This window comes from Agelaius tricolor, unplaced genomic scaffold (genome assembly GCF_023055355.1).
Source record: "Agelaius tricolor isolate 1412-34295 unplaced genomic scaffold, bAgeTri1.0.p SCAF_18, whole genome shotgun sequence".
Lineage (NCBI taxonomy): Eukaryota > Metazoa > Chordata > Aves > Passeriformes > Icteridae > Agelaius > Agelaius tricolor.
The window spans coordinates 17208508-17223388 of NW_027269278.1; positions in this window are offsets into that span (position 1 = coordinate 17208508).

A 14881-nucleotide genomic window follows, 5' to 3' on the forward strand; every position below is an offset into this window, starting at 1 on the left:
GGATTTTCCCCCAGGATGGATTTTCCTCCAGGATGGATTTCCCTCAGGGTGGATTTCCACAGGAGGGATTTCCTCCAGGATGGATTTTCCCCCAGGACAGATTTTCCTCCAGGATGGATTTCTTCCATTATGGATTTTCCTCCAGGGTGGATTTCCCCCAGGATGGATTTTCCCCCAGGATGGATTTTCCCCAGGATGGATTTCCCCCAGGATGGATTTTCCCCAGGATGGATTTTCCCTCAGGGTGTATTTTCCTCCAGGATGGATTTCCCCCAGGAGGGATTTTCTCCATCTCCCAACCTTCCCACCTGCATTTGCAGGGCTCTGGGCTCAGCCCTGTGTTTTGGGACTGGAGCAGTGTGAGCCTCGTTTGCCAAGAGCCCACACAAGCCCAGACAGCCCAGCAGTGTCCAGACACCTTCCCGAAGTTCCTAAACCCTGCGAGCAAAGGGCTGTGAGGAGATGGCTGCAATAAACCCTCTCTTCATCCTTTCATGGTCCGAGCCATGGACATGAATTACGGCAGTTTTAAATCTTTCTCAAACGGCCTCTAAAGAGCGTTGTTAAGCCGGGATGTCAGCGCTTGCTGCCTGAATGAGGCTCTTTTACGAGGCACTTTAATCCTCCCAGGAATCCAGCGCCCCCTTTTCCACCCACAGATCCACTCCTGGCTCTCCTTTCCTGTCCCGTTTGTTCCTCGAGGCTCTGGCGCCGTCACCTCTGGCAGCCCCATCTCTTCCAGATGCAAACGGGTTCCTAAAAACCCCACACCTGGCTGGGTTTGGGGCTGAACCCCACATCTGGATGGATTTGGGGCTAAACCCCACACCTGGCTGGGTTTGGGGCTAAACCCCACACCTGGATGGATTTGGGGCTAAACCCCACACCTGGATGGATTTGGGGCTAAACCCCACACCTGGCTGGGTTTGGGGCTGCCCGGCAAACTGCAGAGCCTGCAGAGCAAGCAGGGGCTTCTCTTGTGAATTCTGCACTTTTTGAGGTCATCCCTGTGAGGTGCCTTCCTGTGGTGCCCTGTGGCCTCTGGGTGTGGATTTTGCTGGAGGATGGAGGAGGATGGAGGGGCTGTGCCCTCAAGGAGCCACAGCCACCCCAGGCACAGCCACGTCCCTTTGGGATGGCCCTTCACCTCCTGGCATCCTCTGAAAATCCTGCTCTAAAATAAGCAGCAGGTGCTTTCCCTGCCTTCCCTATTTCCCTTCTGGATGTTTTATTCCTTTCCCTGATTTCTTTATTTCCCTTCTGGATGTTTTATCCCTTTCCCCGATTTCCTTATTTCCCTTCTGGATGTTTTATCCCTTTCCCTGCTTTCCTTATTTCCCTTCTGGATGTTTTATCCCTTTCCCTTCCTTACTTCCCTTCTGGATGTTTCATCGCTTTCCCTGCCTTCCTTATTTCCCTTCTGGATGTTTTATCCCTTTCCCTTCTTTCCTTATTTCCCTTCTGGATGTTTTATCCCTTTCCCTTCTTTCCTTATTTCCCTTCTGGATGTTTTATCCCTTTCCCTGCTGCCTTAACCCCAATATCATTCCTGAGGTTTTTCCTTCCTGGGGCACAAGCTGAATTCACATTTATTTCCATTCAAAAGGCACAAATCCCAGCAAATGTTGGATTAAACCATTCCAGGCTGGTGATTTACCATCATTTTGATTGCTAGAGGAGAATGTTGAGTTCCCAGATGCTCTGGATTGGTCTCCATGGAAATGGGAAGGAACCTTTGGATTGCACAGTCCGGAGGTTTTGTCTTGGGTGTGATGGGGGCTGCTCTGCTTTGCTTTCTGTGTCAGTGAAATTCCTGATGAAATCGAAATGCGGCAGCCCAGGCTGTCACCTGACAGCAGGAAACAAAAAACAGGAAGAAGGAGCATTACAAAAATGGAAATGATGGTCATTAAAGCACAAAAAATCCCATCAAAATAAATCTGGACATTATAAACACCCAGCTGCTTCATCCATGCTGCACCCAGAGCTGCTCGTGGCTGGAAAGGGGAAAAGCTGGGAATTACCCAGTGCTGTTAACCATTAACTGCTTCCTGCAGCCTCTGCCTGCAGCCTGCACCTGCTTTTAGGGTTAATCTTCCTCCCAAGGCTGCCCAAGCCAATGGAAAGGCTGGGTGGGCATCCAGAGACGCAGGTGACCACGAGCTGTGCTTGCAGTGGCAACCAGGCCACAGAGCAGGGAGCTCCAGGTGGCCCCAGGTGTCACAGAAGCCACGTGGGAAAGGGGCTGGTCCTGGAGCTCAGGGCCTAAATGGTCCAGAAGGGATAGGCAGGAGGATGAAAACAGTCAGAGGGGACAGCCCAGAGGCAGCAGCAGCGCCCAGAGGGATCCCTGGTTCAGGGAATGAGGAGCAAAGGAAAGGACGGTTCTTCACCAGGGACAGACAGACAGGGATGGGTTCAGGAAAGAGGGGAAGCTGAGGCTGGGTATTGGGATATCCAACATCCCCACAGCTGGCAGGGTGGGCAGGCCCTGGCACAGGTGCCCAGAGCAGCTGGGGCTGCCCCTGCATCCCTGGAAGTGCCCAAGGCCAGGCTGGGCATTGGGGTTTGAAGCCTTGCAAGAAACATCAGAAAATATTGTGGAGCCAGAAAGGAATTCCACAGCCAGCAGATGTGGGGGAAGGCTCTGTTTGTCAGCTTTGAAAAATCATCTCAGATGTTTCTTTCTAGAAAACAAAGAAGGCCCAGCTCCAGGGTGGCTTTGTTCCCTTTTCCAGAGGTGAGGGCAGTGCACTGACCCAGCATTGCTCCACTTCCTTCCACCCTCCTCAGCTGCAGAAGTTCTGTGATTTTGATGGGTTTTAAACAGCAAAGAGGGGGGTGAGGGAGAAAAGAGAGAAATGAGGACACCCTGGGCATCATCTCCATGAGTGCATTCCAGGACAGAGCAAACAAAGAGGAAATTAAATTTTCCACTTTTATCACCCAAAGCAAAGCGAAATGAATGCGTCAATCCAAAATTAAATTTTCTGTGTTTAAGAAGCCTCCCCCAAAAAAGTGTAATCAGAAATGAATTTTTTTTTTAATTTTTCCCTGAGAAAAGAGATGGATGTGATGGAGTCAGGCTCTTTGATCCCCAAGTTGTGGCTAAGCAGGGTGGAGTGGCACTTCCATGCTGTGGCTGCAGGTGGGAGTTCCCTGCTGGTCCTTGGGCAAAATTTGATGGTTTTGGTAAAGAGGGGAAGAATCCAGGCTGGGGTCCAGCCACAGACATCCCACATCCCATGGACAGCTGGGAACAGGGCAGATTTGGTCAGGATTTGGTCAGGATTTGGTCAGGATTTTGTTGGGATTTTGTTGGGATTTTGACAAGATTTTGGCAAGATTTTGGCAGGATTTGGACAAAATTTTGGCAGGATTTTGACAAGATTTTGGCAGAATTTTGGCAGGATTTTGACAGGATTTGTCAGGATTTTGGCAAGATTTTGACAAGATTTTGACAGGATTTTGGCAGGATTTTAACAAGATTTTGGCAGGATTTTGACAGGATTTTGGCAAGATTTTGACAAGATTTTGACAAGATTTTGGCAGGATTTTGGCAGGACAGGTGGGAGAGGGGGAACCCCTCCTTGCTCTCCCATGCTGCCACCTCCAGCCCATTCTCTGCTGCATCCCAGGTGCTCCTGCTGGGAAAACAGCACAGAAATTCCAGAGGGCTCCAGGCAGCCCCTCCAGGGCATCACCTGCTGTTGAGGCTGCCCTTGGAGGGAGCTCAGAGCTATTTTTGGAGCTGCTTGAGGGCAGGGAGGATTAAGGAGCCCCAAAGGCACAAGAGAGGGCTGGGATTTGCTCAGCCACAAACTCTGCCCAGCTGGGGAAGTGAAGGGCCAAGCTGGAGCCCTTGGGAAATTTAGGTTAAATTCTTTTAGGATTAGGATTCCCCAATGTTAGGGAGGAAATCCTTCCCTGGGAGGGTGTGAGGCCCTGGCACAGGTGCCCAGAGCAGCTGGGGCTGCCCCTGCATCCCTGGCACTGCCCAAGGCCAGGCTGGGTGGGATGGAGCAGGTCCAGAGCTGGATGCTCACAGCTGGCAGCACTGGGGACAATAATGACATTTATTATTCATATTTTTTTTCCCCCAGTATTTATTGCCTGGCTTTTCTTCTGGAGCAGAAAGACTCTGAGATGGGGGCTTTGTGCCTGGAAAATGTTCCTTCTGCCTGTTTTTTGGGGGTGCTTCTTGAATCCAAACTGGCTCTCCCTCCTCATTTAAATGCTGTAAATCCCACATTGCTCCAGCCCCTGCAGGGCTCACGCACAGCCAGGCTCTCCAGAGACCCCAAAGCTCTGCTTTTCCCTGGAATCCTCTCCCAAGACCTCCCAGGGCCCTTCTCAGGGGATTTTTCGAGGGCAGATAAAGAGCCTGACTCACCTGCAGCTGGAATTCACTCCAGGCTCACTGCAGGGTTGATTTTCCATTTTAATTCCATTAAATTCCATTTAATCTCCTTTTCAGGACTGACCCCCCCCAGGGCAGTGCCCTGGCTCCCTCCTGCCCTGGCCAGGTGTCTCTGATGACAGAAGTGTCCCTCACACCTGGCCTGTCACCTTTACCTGCACCTGGGCAGCTCCACCCACGCCAACACCCCTGCTCTCCCCAGTTCCCTCCATCCTCAGGGGTTTCAACCAAACCATGGAAAATCACCAGGAGTTCTGAGCGGGAAATCTCCTTGCAGAGAGCTGTGTGTGCATTCCCTGCCCGGGCACAGGGATAAATCCCAGTGGGAGATGGATTCCTGGCTTTTGGTGATTGCTGCAGCCTTCAGCAGCATCCAATGCTTCTGCTGATGCAGAGAGTTTACAAGCAAGAGGATCATTTCCTGCATTTGGGAGTGAATAACAGTTCTTTCAATCCTGCCATAAATAAATGAAACCAATGGAAGTGATCATTCCCACCCAGGGAATCCCTGGGTGCCCAAGGCCAGGTTGGAATAAACTGGGATAATAAAAAGTGAAGAGAAAGGTGTCCCTGCCCTTGGAATGAGATGGTTCCTAAAGTCCCTCCTAACCCAACCCATCCCATAATCCTGTGATTCCTGAAGAGAAAGTTTCAGTCTGATAAAGCCTTGTAGGGAGAGAGTGGGACAAGAACAATAAGGAGGCTCTGACATGAAATCACATTAAATCACATTAATTGCAACATAATCCTGCAAACGTGTTCCTGGCTGCCAGGTTTGCTCATTGCACAGCAGAGCACACCCACATCCCTCCCCAGGAGCTCAGTGCACGCAGAAATCACAGCAGGCTCCTGCTGCAGCTCCAGGATTCCTCCTGCTGCTGCACCTTCTGCTGTGGTTTCTGCTTTAGCACACTCTGCCCCTCTGCTGAGTGGTTTTCCCACGTTTCCCTGAGCAGGATCCAAGCCAGTCGTGGAGCCAAAGCCCAGCTGCCCATGGCAAGGTGCCTGTGGTCGGTTTAGGCGCTGCCAATCAAAAATCAGGGGAATTGTGGCCTAATTAAGGTGGTAAAATAGGAGTTTGTTCCAAAAAAAGCTCCTGTGGGTGGGCAGCCCTGTCCTGGGGCAGGGGGCAGAGCCAGGCTGGACACCCCAGGCCGTGCAGGGGTTTCAGCCTCTCCGTGGGTTCCACACCAAAGCCACCCCTGAAACTCGAATGCTCAGGTGAGAGCTTGTGTGGGGACGTTCTGCCTTGCCCAGCACTCAAACCCCACAGCACCCAGGAGCTGTTCACTGTGTGAGGGGCAGATGTTGAGCTCCTTTCCCTTCCCAGCCTGGCAGATCCCTGGGAAAAGCCCTCCCTGTCCCTGGGGCTGGGAAAAGCTGCAGGTGACCCCACAGCGGTGGAAATTGCACAGAAGAGGCCAAAGCCCAACCCAGAGCCCAGGCTGGCCCTGTGTATGGCAGGGGGCTCAGAAACCCCTTTCTCATCCTGGCTTCCCACTAAACCACAGCTTCCCCTGAGCTCTGCTCCTGCAGACCTCGTTTGACTGGAATTCTGTGCACAGGGGCAGCAGGCAGGAGCCTCTGCTTCCCAAAATATCCCTGACAGGTGCCCTTAAAATCCTGGCAGCAGAGTGACACCACTGAGAGAGATCCCAAAATGGATTTCACCTCTTTCAGCCCAACCAGATGCAACCCTGGACCTGCAGGGCAGTTTGATTTGTGCAGCTTGTCTCAGGCACAGGGACTGGAGAGCAGGAACATCTCCATGCCCACAGCTCCCAGCTGGGAGCCCAGGCACAGAGCTCAGGGCTGGGGCAGGCTCTGGCTCCCCACTGCCAAAATGTGGTCATTAAAATGATTAGAGAGGTTTCTCTGCCCTAATTAAGGTGCAAACAAACCCAGAGGCAGTAGTAGAGATCTTTATTTAACAGTAAATGTGAGGTGCAGGGTGATGGGCAGTGGATGGATGGATGGATGGATGGTGGATGGATGGATGGATGGATGGATGGATGGATGGATGATGGATGATGGATGGATGATGGATGGATGGATGGATGGATGGATGGATGGATGGATGGATGGATGGATGAGGGATGGATGATGGATGGATGGATGATGGATGGATGGATGGATGGATGATGGATGGATGGATGGATGGATGATGGATGGATGGATGGATGGATGGATGATGGATGGATGGATGGATGGATGGATGGATGGATGGATGATGGATGGATGATGGATGGATGGATGGATGGATGGATGGATGGATGATGGATGGATGATGGATGGATGATGGATGGATGGATGGATGGATGATGGATGGATGATGGATGGATGGATGATGGATGGATGGATGATGGATGGATGATGGATGATGGATGATGGGTGGATGATGGATGGATGATGGATGGATGGGATCCTCTGCTTTCACTGGACTTGTCCTGTCCCCTCTGCTCCAGCCTGGCCTTCCTGGGCAGGGCCAGCCCAGACTGCAGGAACTGCAGGGGAGCAGGAGCTGCAGGAGCTGCAGGGGGTGCATGGAGTGCAGGAGCTGCAGGAGCTGCAGGAGCTGCAGGAGCTGCAGGAACTGCAGGGGGTGCATGGAGTGCAGGAGCTGCAGGAGCTGCAGGGGTGCAGGAGCTGCAGGAGCTACAGGGGTGCAGGAGCTGCAGGAGATGCAGGGGGTGCATGGAGTGCAGGAGTTGCAGGAGCTGCAGGAGCTGCTCTGCCCGTGGTGGCTGTGGGGACCTGGAGGTGGCAGTGGTGCCCCAGCTGCGTGGTCACACAGGGTGTGAGTCCTTCAGAGCTGCAGGGCTCCATGCAAAGCCCACAGGGGAAATTCCTCACTTGTGTAACCACACCTGTTCCACAGAAGAAAAGGAAAATAACCCCAGGAATGTAACTGAAACCAAGCCAATCTCCAGCAGCAAATCCAATCAAGTTTTCCTGTTAAGCACAGGTTTGGAGAACATTGGCTTGAGTCATTTACGGGGCTGGATCGATGGGAATCATCTGGAGTGAGTCCCAGCAGCAGCCTGTGCTTGCAGAGAGGTGAATATTGGTGCAGTGCCCACTCCTGCCATGGCACCACGTGCAGGGTGACACAGGACCTGGTCCACCAGAAAAGGGTCCCCACAGTGTGGCAGCTTTGGAGAAATGCCCTGGAAATGTGAAGGAGGCACTTCTGGGTAGGTGTGGGGCCCTGAGGTGGCACAGGGCACAACCCCCAGGTTCAGGGCTGCTGATAACAGAGACCACAGCACCAGAGGGTCCCTGGCTGGGACGGGCTGGGAGGGACCTTAGAGATCACTCAGTGCCACCCCTGCCATGGCAGGGACACCTCCCACTGTCCCAGGTGGCTCCAAGCCCCATCCTTGGACACTGCAAGGGATGGAGCAGCCACAGCTTCTCTGGGAATTCCATCCCAGCCCCTCCCCACCCTCACAGGGAGGAATTCCTCCCAATGTCCCACCTAACCCTGCCCTCTGGCACTGGGAGCCATTCCCTGTGTCCTGTCCCTCCATGCCCTGTAAATCCTCTCTCTCCATATGTCCTGGAGCCCCTTCAGGCCCTGCGAGGCCACGACTGTGTCACCCCAAAGCTTCTCCTGCCCAGCTGAACAATCCCAGCCTCTCCTCCCAGCAGAGCTGCTCCATCCCCCTGACCCTGGTGCCTCCTCACCCAGGACCAGGGGATGCTCCCCCCATCCCTCAGCCCCCTCCCCTGGGCCCCTGCCCACCCCATCCAGAACTCTGAGCTGTCCTGGGACCGTGCAAGGAGCAGCTCAACTTCACTTCTCCATTTTCAGTCGCACTTGCAGCTTTAGAGCAGCCCAGCTGCCTCCTTGCCTTTTTTCCAGTGCCAAAAGGAAGGTCCCAGGGAATTGGAGTGATGCAATCCTTGAATCATCCTCTAAAGAGCAGTGGTGGGCGAGTGTGGGGTGTGAATCACACAGCTCCTAATTGCAGCCCCCGCTGGCAGCCAACTGCCCAAGTTGTTGTTTGCTGTCCTATTTTCCCTTTTATTTGGCCATTTGACAGAGTTGTTCATTACAGGACTTTTTGAGATGCCTGTTGCCGTTGGCTCAGGGCTGCCAGTAATATTTTAATGAATTTTCCCCCCCAGATAGAGATGAACAAAAGAGCTGGAGGAGAGGGTTTGATTTCCAGCCTCTGGCTGCACTTTATAAACAGCTCAGATGATTAAAAAGACAAGGGTGCTCTTTTAATAACAGGTTTTGTCAGGGTTCAGCTAATTAATTTCAGAGAAAAATGAAGCATTTTGGTAAAGCAGCCACTTCAGTTCCTTTCTCTGCTCAGCTTCTCTTTGGCTTCATGATAAAATTTCCCCTCTCATTTTGGTGGAAGTTTAGGATGGTTCAGGTCCCTTCCAGCCTGGCCAAACCTCCCCCAGCCCCCTGAAAACGTGGGCAGGGTGGGAATGAGGAGCTCTCCAAGCTGCAGCCTTGGCATCCTGCAGGATAACACAGAGGGAAAATTGCTGGCAAAAAAAAAAAATTAAAAAAAGGAATTCAAATTAACCCCTCCTGTCCTCTCCTGCCACACTGAGGGCTCCTGACTGGTGAGAAATCAGGTGGGAGAAAGGAATGGAGAGAAAGGACATGGAAAACTGGGATTCGTGCAGTGGGGAGAAGCAGCAGGGAGTCTGGGATCTCTCCAAAGGTGAGGGACCAACCCCATTCCCAGTTCTGTCTGGTTTTCCCTGGATTCCTGATCGAGCCTCCCTCTGCCCTTCCCTGGTGTGGGAAATACCAGGACAAGTGAGAACCAGAACTCCTTCCCTGGGCACAGCAGACAGCAAAAAATCAGAATATTGTACCCAGCAGGTCCTGCTGGATAAATCCAGGTTCGTTTGCCCTGCAATCTTCACCTTATTTAGAGGCAACCCCGTCCCTGTTGCCCTCCCCTTGCTCCACTTGTGAAATAAATGTCTATTTTTGTGCCTGTTCCCCACGTACTGCCAGGGAAATGAAGAGCTGTGTTTATTCCAAATGGCTTTATTGAAGCATCAGGAAGCACAAATCAATTCCCAAACAAAGTCCTGTGGTACCCCAGGAATCAGAGCTGACAAACACAGAGATTTGCTGGGTTAAATTAATAGCCAGGCAAGATAAAAGGCAAGGCAGGCCATAAAATGAGTCAGGTACAATATACTCCCTAAATGTAGAGCTCAGCAGTAAATAACCAGCAGAGGGGTTTTAAAAATCAACCTGGAAAAGCAAATCCTGGGAATTTGCCATGGACGAGTCTCTTCTGCCTTTCTTCCCTGCCCCTGGTGGGGCTGCAGGAGGAGAGCACTGCTGGAAATTCAAATCTTCCACTTTTCCAGCTGCTTTGGGCAGAGGAAATTCAGATTTCCTCGTGTTCCCCTCCAGTGCTGGGGGGGCCCAGAGCTGGGGCTTTGCTCTCTGGTTGTGTTGTGTGCAGAGATTGGGAAATGCTGGGTTTGGCAAATAAATAAAAGGAAGGATTCGAGCCCTGGGCAAAAAGAGGGCAGAGCAGGCAGCAGGAATCACAGCACCTCGGGCTAGCAGCATCCCCAGGGCTGGGAAAACCGGGAATCACCTGGGAATGCTGCCCTGGGCATCCACCTGCAGGAATCACAGACCAGGGCAGCATCCCCAGGGCTGGAAAAACTGGGAATCACCTGGGGATGCTGCCCTGGGCACCCAGCACCCAGCCTGCAGGAATCCCAGGGCTGGAAAAGCCAGGAATCACCTGGGAATGCTGCCCTGGGCACCCAGCACCCAGCCTGCAGGAATCCCAGGGCTGGAAAAGCCAGGAATCACCTGGGAATGCTGCCCTGGGCATCCACCTGAAGGAATCACAGACCAGGGCAGCATCCCCAGGGCTGGAAAAGCCAGGAATCACCTGGGAATGCTGCCCTGGGCACCCAGCACCTCGGGCAGCATCCCCAGGGCTGGAAAAGCCAGGAATCACCTGGGGATGCTGCCCTGGGCACCCAGCACCCAGCCTGCAGGAATCCCAGGGCTGGAAAAACCAGGAATAACCTGGGAATGCTGCCCTGGGCACCCAGCACTTCAGGCAGCATCCCCAGGGTTGGAAAAGTCGGGAATCACCCGGGAATGCAGAGGGCACAGGGGCTCTGGGGATGTTCCCTTCCTTAGGCCTGCTGGAAGCAAAAATGTGCATTTTCTCTTTTCTCTCGTTCCCCTGAGATACTGTCTCTGTTATTTTGGTTTCATTCACACCGCCGCACTTTCCCATTGCGCTGAGTGGTTTTTCCCGTTGCTTTTCGCACCGGAGCTGTCCCGGAATGTCACCAGCAGCCACCTCTGGTCCCTCCCTGCTGATCCCCGGTGACAGGGACGAGCTGCCCCAGGCGCGGCTGCCACCCAGGGCAGCACCTCTGGCGCTGCTGCCTCAGCTCCTGAACATTTTCTCACCTTCTCCGGGGCTGCTCCGGCTTCTTCCTCTGTGCTCTCATTAACTAATGAGACGTGATGAGGCTGTGACACCGCAGGGAGGGACAGGGACACCGAGTGTGGCGTTTCCCTGACAGCGTTTGGGAGGGGATGTGGTGACAGACACTGGGATGGGAGCACCTGGGAAGTGAGAATCGCCCAAAGAGCCTCAAAATTCTTGAACCACCTGGGTTCTCCTGCATTCCCAAGTAGGCACTGCTGGAAGGAGGGGTGGGAGGAGATGCTGCTTTTCTGGGAGCGTGTCCCTCCTCAGGGCACTGAGACGAGGCCTTTTGAAACCGTTTTGAGGGGGATGTGGCTAAAACTCTCCTGGAATGTTCCAGGCTTGGAGCTAATAAAGCTCTTCCACATAAATTAAGTTACAGGCATCTCATGTTCGTCCCTTTGGGTTTCATCACTTTTTGTAGGTGAAACTCAACCCAACGATGCAGAATAATAATAATAATAATAATAATAATAATAATAATAATAATAATAATAATAATAATAATAATAATAATAATAATAATAAAATTGTCTAACGAGCAGGAAATCAATCCCTGTCTCCTGGGCAGTCATTGAATATCAGATTTTTTTTTTTTTTTAATAAACATGAGATTGCTGTGTAACTGAAGCTGAATTAACAGGTTCAGCTGGTGTGTGCCTGGGTGTGCAGCAGCTCAGTGATTTCTGCAGGCTCCAGCTCGGGCTGGAAGGGATGCAGGGACCGGGAGCAGCTCCTTGCCATGGTAACCCCTGCCCACCCTGGCTGCGTTTCTCTCGGGCAGGCTCCGTTGGAGGCGCTGGCAGCAGGGACCGGCTCCAGCGAGCTGAGCAGCCTGGGCTGCCCCTCCCGGGATGCCCAGGGTGACAAATGCTCCTCACTTTTCAGAGTTTAGGAAGGTTTATTAAACCTTATCGAAAATACAGCAGAAGACTGTATAAAGAAAAAAAGGTTACAGCGCTGGGAGCAAAAGATTCCCCCCACACACCATGTGCTGAGCCCCCTCACAATGGAGGTTTTTCCCTTTTTAACCCTTTAACCCCTCACAATGGAGGTTTTTCCCTTTTAACCCTTTAACCCCTCACAATGGAGGTTTTTCCCTTTTAACCCTTTAACTCCTCACAATGGAGGTTTTTCCCTTTTAACCCTTTAACTCCTCACAATGGAGGTTTTTCCCTTTTAACCCTTTAACCCCTCCCAAATTCTGTCCATCAACCCCTTCTTCGCTGCCCGGTGGTGGAGATCTCCTCCTCAAATCCTGACTAATGTACAACCCTCCCTTTTCATTTTTAATTCTTACAGAGTTTAGGGGTTTTTCTTCTTCATTGTTCCTTTCATCTCTCAATGTCTAATTTCGTTTATCAGCAAACCTAACGCTTATTTGTAAAAGCAAATCTCTTTTTCCATTCATCAATCAGTGGAATCCTTCCCACTGTTTCTTTTATCTCCCAGTGCTGGTTTTATCCACCGGCAGACCCACAGCTTGTTTGGAAAGACAAACCCACCATTCCTCTTGCTGGGGAGGGGAGGACAGGCACTCCCGTGGCATCCACGTCCCCACCGTGGTTCGCGTTTATTTTTTTCTCTCAGCCAAGCCTCTCGCCCTTGTTTGAGGGCACGGAAAAGGACGGGGCTCGTTTCCCTCAATCCCACAGGAACGGCAGCTGCGGTTTGGCAGGGACGGGCTGGGAATGCTCCGAGCTGCGGTGCCTGGGAGGATGCTCGGGTTCAGACCTTCAGCCCGGAGAGCAGGAAATGTTAACGAGCTGTTGTTCATTAGCCCCGAGTTTCTCTCGCACCCACGCCCTGCACCCCTGCATTCACATGGGTTTGGGTCAGAGGGTGTTGGCAGCACCTCGGCCACCCCAAATAAAGAGTGAGCAGGGCAAGAACTGGGTGGAATTTTCAGCTGCTGTGGCATCACCTGCTGAATTCCACAGCCTGCCAAAAAATAAATCACCAGAGCTCCATTAGGGTTTGCAGAGTGCCCAACAGAGAATTTCCTCAGTGCTCCTTAGGCTGTTGTATCCTTCCAGGTGGAAATACAAGAAGATCAAGAGATTTCCAGCTGGAGGTGAATCCAGAGGGAGAAGAGGGAGGCACCACAAAAGTAGTTTGTGTCAGTTTTTAGGGCAGGTTTGGAAAGGATTTGAGAACAAGGCAGCTCATGGCTGGGAGTTTATCAAAACAGCAGCAAGAAGATTTCAGGAGAAAATCTGTCAAGGCCAGCAGAGGATCTGTAAGGAGGAGTCCAGGTGATGCAGGAAGAAAGGACTGAGAAAAGGCACCCCCCAAATCTTCTGGGGTACCAAATAACTCCCAAAATAGCTGTTGTACAGGGCACAGAGATGGCTCTGAAGGTGCCAGGTTTGGCTTCCCTTGGGTGCCAATCCCTGTCCCTCAGTGCTCTGCCCCAGCACAGCCAGCACAGAGCTCACAGCTCATCCTTCTGCCACACCATGAGATAAAAATGGCAAAACCCAGCTGGATGGGTCAGGGAAATCTGGGAGAGACTCCTGATGCTCTGGAGTCATGTAGGAATTCATGAAATCCTTCCCAAAGCACTGGAGGAAGGGTTTTTTTAACCTGATTTATATTGTAGGAATACTTTGGGATCAAGCCTGGCTTAAATCTCAGACAGGGGAAGAAAAAATCGTGCTGCCATTAAACAATCAGCTGCAAGGAGCTGAGGGTGTTCCAGGGAGGATTAAACCCCACAACCAGCCCATAAATCCTGCAGATATAGAATTTATAACCAATGTGGGTTTATGCTCTTGTGTGGCACCAGTGCCACGGTCAGAGCAGGTGCAAAAGAAAGGAAAAAACCCAAACAAAACAGCAAAAGAAAACAAGCAGCCCATAAACCAGAGCACAGGGGGAGTTTGGTTATGTAAGGATTTATTCTTCCTTCCTCAAAACCCATCTGCTGCTCAGGAGCTCATTTCTGTGAATTCATCCTCGTTCCTGGACTGCATTCCAAGAGTCTCCACGGCCAAATGTGGAGACTTTATCATTTCCCTCCCTCTCCTGCAGTGTGACAGGAATTGCTGGCACTTGTGCTGCTTCCTACACTTGGCCCCAGTGCTGTGGGGAGAACAGACTCCTAGGCCAGTTTTCCTCCCAGTTTTCCTCCCAGTTTTCCTCCCAGTTTCTTGACAGTTTTCCTGCCTCTTTCCTCCCAGCTTTCCTCCCAGCTTTCCTGCCTCTTTCCTGCCTTTTTCCTGCCTATTTCCTGCCCTTTTCTTGCCTATTTCCTGCCAGTTTTTCTCCCAGCTTTCCTGCCAGTTTCTGGACAGCTTTCCTGCCTCTTTTCTACCTCTTTCCTCCCAGCTTTCCTGCCTATTTCCTGCCAGTTTTCCTGCCAGTTTCTTCCCAGTTTTCCTGCCTCTTCCCTGCCTTTTTCCCTCCTCTTTCCTGCCAGTCTTCCTGCCTATTTCCTCTCTCTTTCCTGCCAGTTTTCCTGCCTCTTTTCTGCCTCTTTCCTCCCAGTTTTCCTAGCTGTTTCCTGCCTATTTCCTACTTGTTTCCCACTTGTTTCCTCCCACTTTTCCTGACAGTTTTCTCACAGTTTTCCTGCCTCTTTCCTCCCTCTTTCCTGCCAGTTTTCCTGCCTTTTTCTTGCCATTTTTTCTGCCTCTTTCCTCCCAGTTTTCCTGCCTATTTCCTGCCAGTTTCCCACCTGCTTCCTGCCTTTTTCCTGCCTCTTTTCTGCCTGTTTCGCTCTGTGAGGAGCTGTCACTCTTGGCACAGCCCACAGGGGCTCTGAGCAGCTTCCCAGGGACCCCCATTTCCCCCTGGCACCTCCTAAGCCAGGACAAGGCAGGAGCAGGGAGCTGTCCCCCTCCCCTGGCACCCACCAGAGCCACATCCACGTGTCCCTGGCACTGGGGTTTCACCAGTTGGATGCTTGGGTTGTGTTTTCTGCCCCATTTTACCACTTTGCTCTCCCTGCCCTCTCCATGCCCACAGGGATTTCTCCCTGGGGATGCCCATCCCAGGTGGGGAG